A 7,514-nucleotide genomic window follows, 5' to 3' on the forward strand; every position below is an offset into this window, starting at 1 on the left:
CTCAATTTGGCAGCCATTTGTCAAATCCAGACCAAAAGGGTTTATTTTCCTGTAAGGAAAATAAAAGGAACGGAAAGGGGTGAGCTTGCGCTCAATGAGGTACCAAACAGATAGCATTAAAATCATGGCATTTCACATTTAACAAATCAGATACACATGTCAGATGTAAAGCAAAGGAACCAATGATTCAAATCAGAAGGATACGGGTGGCTCTCAGGAGCCAAATTTCCAGCGCAATACTTGATCCAAACCGGTTGACTCTCCGTCAACGTATATAGAACCAATGCGTCCGTAGACCCCTCTTATCACCGAATTCCGTCCACCAAACACCCCTTTACCGGGCCCGCTCACCTCAAACGAACAAAATGGTAATACTCGAGTATACCCGGAATCAAGGGTCTCAATACCCAAAATCCCCGAACAGACTACCGTGGTTCGTTATCTAATCGTCCAGGCCCTTGCCGGCCCGACTCGAATAACTTAGCCACAGGATTGAGCTCATAGGTCATAGAAATCCGAACAGATGCAGACACAGATAACAGATTCAAATTTTGCATAGTAAATTGGCATATGAACAGACTAGAGAACGAGTGTGATAAAGTACACCCTCGTCTCGAACAAATAAACAGATTGCAGAGCATAAATCAAGTTAAATAGCAATGGAGGGGAGTGGTACACTCACCGGCTCAACTTCAAAAGTTTTTACTTCAGATTGGCCTTAATCGCCAAGAAACCCTAAAATAATCAAAATAAACCAATTGAAGGTTTCATATCCAAAATCGAGTAAACGGAATGCACAAGTGAGGCTCGACTACACGTCGTACGCCTTGCCCAAAAATACTAATGCAAGGGTGCAAAAACATGATTTTCTTGGAAACAAAAGATAACATGAAGACCTAGGGTCAACAACCCAAAAGCCCTTCATTTCCATCAAAAGGCAAATCCAACTTAAAGAACCAAACGGCCTAGAAAATCGGACAGCATTTCCCCTCAATTTCTTACTTTTCCAGCCATTAAGGCTTCATGATTTCCTCAAATCAGTCCCAAAACCTCACACAAAAGTCATCTCATTTCCCAAAAGCCGTTCACTAGGCTCAAAGCAATACAAGTACAAAAGTTAGCTAGGAAATGACCGGAATAAGAGTAAGCCTTAAAACATGCAAACAAGTACAATGAGACTCGATAACGAATCATAAATCCATGCCAATCACAACCCCAATAGGGTTTCATATACATATATAAGCATAATAGCAAACCAGAAAATCAGAAAATATAACTCATTTGATCAATCAACAAAAACAGGTTTGGCCTCCGTATGCGGTAATGGCACAAAATGCGCTACGCTTATCGGATGAGGGCGTAAGACCCACCATCTCGAAGCTAAAAGACAGGGCTACAACAATGTAGAAGGCCTCTCAGTCCAAATCCTAGCACAACTAGGTAAAATGTGCCAAATACTAAACCAGAATTACCAAAACAGGTTTGCAAAACACACAAAACTGTAATGAACACAACTCAGTCTATACAAGTCCAAATGCCGAAATTCCAAAGGCATAAGCTAGCTAAGACATCCAGCTACATTTCATCAGAAGACACCAACTTCAAAATCCAAACCAATGCCAGTCAAAATAGACAATTACTATCGCAGTTCGTACATTCTGTTCACCCAGAACAGCAACAGTAAAAACGGCATAACTCACTCTACACTACTCCAAATGCCCTGAAATTTTGTAGGCACTTCAAAATCATCAATACCTACAACTTTCATGTTTTGATCAAAGTCCAATTCGGCCTCTATATATGACCTAAAATTTCGGACAGAATGTTCAACCAAGAACCCTAATTTTCCAGAAATTCTTCCAAATTCAAAATTGATTGCAATTTCCTATCATATGCACCTACTAGAGCTAAATCCCCTTATTACCAACCATCAAAAACAACCACACCATCAAGATCATATGAAACCAAAAAATTCATCATAAAATTGAAAACTCCACCAAAACACTTCCAATCAAGAAACAAGTCACTTAATCCATCACTTTAGGTCCCATTAAGCACCATATAAGCATCAATAAGTGTAGTAGAATGTTTAATCATCACTTACCTAAGAAATAAGAGAAGAGGAGTTGTAGACCACCCTAGCTCTTCAAGAAAACTTCACCAAACAACCTCTATCACCAACTAGAAAGATTTTTATGGAGTAGAAATGGATGTAAGCAAATGTTTTTCGGTGATTTGCACCAAGTAGTAGCTAGAACTTGAAGAGTTTCTTCTTCCTTCCTTGCACAAGAGGTTCGGCCAACAAGAGGTAAGAAATGGTAATTTTTTGTGCATTTTTGAGATATTTAACCAATTTTTGGTCAAAAGTCAAAATAGTGAATAGTAACTCTTAAGTCAAAACCAATGTAGTGGTGACACTTGTCACCTACATTAATGAAATCTTATCTTTCTTTTTCCTCTCACATCAATCAATCTCACTCTCTACTTATCTCTTAACACCCGATAAATTTTACACAATATCCGAAACTTAACCTTATTGGCCGAATTTTTCCGAACTTTTCGCACTAGCGGGTCCCACGTCCAATATATATTCTTAATTTTCTAAAAACTCTCCAATACTAGAAAAATCTGTGAGGACTCGTAAAAACTATTATTTTTTTAGCCTAATTTGTGGCTTAATAAATTATTTAATTGGATATTTGCCTCGAGGAATATTTTCTAGTCTTATTAGACCTAAATACATGGTAATATAACTTCGTTATATTTTTAAAGTAACTCATTTCATGAATTAATTTCCTGGAGCGCGTTTAGTAAAAACAGTGAATAGTGCTTGAAGATTTTATCCGCTTGAGAGTACAATAAGTTTGGAATATTGGAGACATGTACAATGGACCTAAATTCGGTATTTTAATGTTTAAATACTCAAGTGATAGTTATTAGTACTATCGTTATAAGAATTTCCCGGAGGGCTAAAATCTGATCACTCTCTCTCTCTCTTGAGCTTCAAACAGCCGGCCAGCTCCCTCCTCTCTCTAACTCATTTGCAACAAAATTTCTGCTCACTAATCTCACTCAAAACCACTCCAAATCATCTCCAAAATTAACCAAACTTGCACCACACCTAGCTTGACACTTGAGGATCATTTTGAGCTGCAAACAAGGGCTGGAAATCACGGTTTTTCTGGGGTAATAGAGGGCCGAAAATTCTGCTGAACATCAACCCAAAGTAAGTGATGATCCACTCTTGAAAACTTGAAGTTTGGAAGCTATCTTACCTTGTTAAGTTCATGCATGCATTTGGTTAGCTTGTGTATGGTGTAAAAATGTGATAGTGGGCTCTTGGAATTCCCACACTTGGGTTATTGTTGCTGATGTGATGATTGATGGTGATTATATTGTTGGTTTAGTGGTTATAATGATGCATTAGTGGTGGGTAATTAGTAGAAACTTCATTGGGTGTAAGAAGCAAAAACTTCCGATTTTGCCCCTGCCATGTTCGGCCATTTCCAGGCCAATTTTTAATGGTTTAATGGCTTGAATTAGATGTTTATAGGATGTATTAGATGTGTGAAAAATTTCATTGGAAAATATTGAGGTTTGATTGAGCAAATGAATTTTTCTTGAGAAACTAGCAATCTGGAAAACTGTTCGCGTATGATTCTGACCAGTGGTAGTATTTTGGCTATAACTCTGTCCTCGGATGTCGAAATCATGTGCCGTTGGTGGCGTTGGAAACTAGACATTCCTGGCTTTAATTTGGTATATAATGCACGTTCTGATTCTTTGTGAGCAAGCCGAACCAAATGTTTTAAGTTCGCTGTCCTGTTGCTCTGTTCATCTGGAATGAAGTGTTCAGGCAGCAACTTGATGCCCGATTTTGAACCAGATTGGTGCCGAATTTGGAAATGATTTCTTCTGTGATATTTTACCCCTATGAACGTATTTTCCAACGGCGTAAGCCATGCTCGATTTCGAGTTAAATTGACTGAGTTGTGACTGAAACAAGTGGACTGCTCTGTTTTGGAAAAACCCTAATGTTGGACTGGTTTGGAACAAGATATTGGAGTGAACTTGTTAATTGATGTTCTTGATACTAAACACTTACCAAAGGCATTATGGATGTTTCTTAGGCCTTTATTTCACAAATGAACCATGATTGTATAGTTTGCTTGATTAGACGTTTTGAATTGGGTAATGAAAGTCTCAAGGCAGATTGCCTTATAATTTTCCTGAACTTTGGTTGACTAATTAACTATCTTACCGAAAGTATTTTTCCCTGAAATTTGATAGAGTGGTACCTTTCATATGGGAGTAAAATACTGCCAATTTTGGTACCAATCCAAGTTCGTTTCGATACCCAATTAAATTTCTAGTGTTGGAGGTTCAAAACTGGAAATTCTTCTTCAGTCTTGAATCTTCCTCAACTTGGGGCTACTATATCTTGGTGCTCGAAACTCCGTTTCTCAATCCGCTTGTTTTGTTATACTCTTGGATTGCAACACTATTTGATTTCCAAATTTCAAAGGTTAGTTCAAAACAAGTGAATTTTACTGAATTTCCAAAATTGGCCAAAAACCAACCTTGAAACTGTCTTAGTATTCTACAGCAGTAACTTTGATCCAACTTTTGAATACCTTCCATTTCGAATCATGGAAAAGTGTCTTCTAGAAACTTGTAGTACTCGGAATGTAGTTTCCAATGGTATCAAGCTTTCCAATTTTGGACCTACGTAGTGCAAGATACGATTTTTCTAGAATTGACACCCAAAGCTAAAATTTGACAATTTCTTAGAAATGAGATTTTGGAAACTTGCCTTCTTTTCTCGATACCGATTGAACATTTTGAACTCGATTTCATGAAAAATGTTAGTCTCTTTCTTTAGACTTTAAAACTTTACTCTTGAGCCTCGATTATTAATAATTAAGGCCCAATTCATGAATTCCCTTTAGATTGTACAACCTTCTTTGATAAGTAGGAGTTCTAAGTGATAGTGTATAATAGTTAATGGTTATTTGCTCAGGCGCTCAAGGGGACCTTCAAGAAGAACTCGAAGTGGACGCCTAGACACTTGTTTGAGTATTACTCTCTTGTTGCTATAGGTGAGTGTTCCATATAGGAATACGTAATTGGAATAAGTCTATGACATGCATAACCCATGATTATTAAGTGTTAAGTGCTATATGTTAAGTATTTACCACACTCATGCATATCTGAATAAGGTATACTTGAATTACTCGACATGAAATACCTGAAATATGTATATTTGAACTATTCGATATGAAATGCTTAAAGAGCATATTTATGTGATTACTTGAAATACTAGATATGAAATGTTTGGAGAGCATATCTACATGATGTGTTTAAATGATTAATTATGCTATGACAGCATAAGTCGGTTGGAGTGAATCTCCTCGACTCTTATGTGGAAAAAGTGAAAATCGGCCAATGGTGGCCTATTAAAATGACATATGTCTGCCAATTAACCGTAATTACCACCGTTTACCGTTTACCGTGTTTACTTACCGTTTTCTAATCCATTCGGCTACTTGCTTACTTGATTATCTGCTTACGTGATCACCAACTTACTTGATCACTTGATTATCATGAATCGCATGTTATATGAAGTTGTCCATCATTGTTAGGCGAGTGTGTACTTTACCTCACTCGACCTACTCAAATGATGAATTTTACCTTTTGCCGAATTACTTGATTACTTGTGCATGTTGTAAGCTCTAAGCTGAACTTGGGCCCTGCCTCGGTTACTGACCTACTCGAGCCAGGACTGGGCTCGGTCGGGTAGGTTGGAACCCTGGACAACCGTTTCGGTATACTCGAGTATTACCACTGGAGGGATAAGGTGATGGCCAGTCAAACCGAGGGGATCCGGAAGTCATAAGGTGCAGATGACCGACAGAGTTCCACTGGAACACCGTATCCTTCAATGTGTGTTTATTTTACATAATGATAACCGTTTTATGAAAACGTGCCATACCTATGATATGCTCAAATTACCTGTACAATGATTATTGCCTCATGATAACATGCCATTGTGTAACCTTGAACCATGCGTATGATATGCCCAACTTATTTGATTTATTTGAACTGTTAGAGTGTCTTGGAACCTCACTGGGCTGTGTAGCTCATACCACGTTGTGGATTTCTTTTACAGGGTTCGAGACCAAGGGTGCTCGTGAGTAGTACTAGATTGTTTTCTTTTGAAGACTTTAAGTTATATTATAACGGATGGCTATAGTACCCCTTTTCCATTGGGTTGTATTTAAGCTTGAAAGCTGCATAATTGTAAGTGTGAGATATTCGAAGTACTTTAATTATGTATTGAGGTTACTTAAAGTATTTCGAGCTTTTGAATGATCGATTGTAGTGAGTCCCGGCGAGAGCTGGGCAGGCGTCCCGCGGATACCCTTTGGTTCGCCTTAGGGAGAAGTGGGGGCGTCACAGTTGGTATCAGAGCTTAGGCTTCAGATCTTTGTAGTGTATCCTAGGCTTAAATGTTTAGGATGCCGGACTGTGGGACTGGTTTGAAAGTTAAATGATTGCTTGTAGCAATGAAATTTAGAGCCAATTCACGTGGTCTCTACAAAGGAGCAAGATAGGACCAAGTGGTGTTATGGTCCTTACTATGTGATTGAGTAAAGGTTTAAGTGCCCTTCAAAAAAAAAAAAATGTAAGCTGTGAATCATGAATGTTATAGGTTGTAAAACCTTTATCTTGATAATTGGAGGGAATTTGATATGTATGTTGGGTAGGAATCTCGAATGTGGTGATTTAGTCTTGGGACCGGCCGGCTCGAGTTGTGAATTACCTTATTTCGGATTCTTGTACCCGAGTACTTGAGAGTTGAGGGCAACCATAAGGACTTTATATCTCCATTTTTGGGGAATAAGAATGAATCGATATTTCATGTGAATGGTTGCAGGAAACCAATAATTGTTTGGTTAAGATGGTACAATAATTAAGAGTGGAAGATGGAAAATATTGTAACTCAAAAGATCCTTGTGTTGGGATTGAAATCGAGCATGTTAGGGAATGAGAATCGTCTAGTTCCAATAATCTAGTGAATCCCTACTTGTGATCTTTTATAGTGAGACGATGGGAGTAGAACTTAGAGTCTGCGCCTTGAAGATGAATGTACTTGTGATGATCACTTGTTTATTTTGCTATTGACTTTGACTTGGCATGAACTTTACTTGGCCATAACTTGTTTTATAATTTAATGAACTCTAGTTTGTGTTTACTTGCATAGTGATAATGTTATTTGTGTAAGTGACTTCATTCTCTTTAAATGTTGCTACTGGTATATGAGTATAGTTCAATTTTAACTAAGTGTGAGGGTTATGCATGTGCGTATAGATTAGTTGTGAACATGGAAACTAGAGGACAACGAAAGGGACGTCAACCTAGACAACCCCGAAATGAAAGAGTAGCTAATGGGTCCGGTATTGATCAAAACGTTGAGTCAAGTGTTGGGAGAGGAAATGACCAAATGGGACAAG

At 38.1% G+C, this 7,514-nt stretch overlaps 1 long non-coding RNA gene across 1 annotated transcript; it reads left to right on the plus strand.

Moving 5' to 3' along the window:
- Positions 1-2,987: 2,987 nt before the first annotated feature.
- On the plus strand, positions 2,988-6,372 carry LOC140005747 (uncharacterized). Its single transcript, XR_011813316.1, has 2 exons — positions 2,988-3,226; positions 5,021-6,372. It is a non-coding gene; the product is annotated as an uncharacterized lncRNA (long non-coding RNA).
- The last annotated feature ends 1,142 nt before the right edge of the window (positions 6,373-7,514 follow it).

Source organism: Coffea arabica, chromosome 4e (genome assembly GCF_036785885.1).
Source record: "Coffea arabica cultivar ET-39 chromosome 4e, Coffea Arabica ET-39 HiFi, whole genome shotgun sequence".
Lineage (NCBI taxonomy): Eukaryota > Viridiplantae > Streptophyta > Magnoliopsida > Gentianales > Rubiaceae > Coffea > Coffea arabica.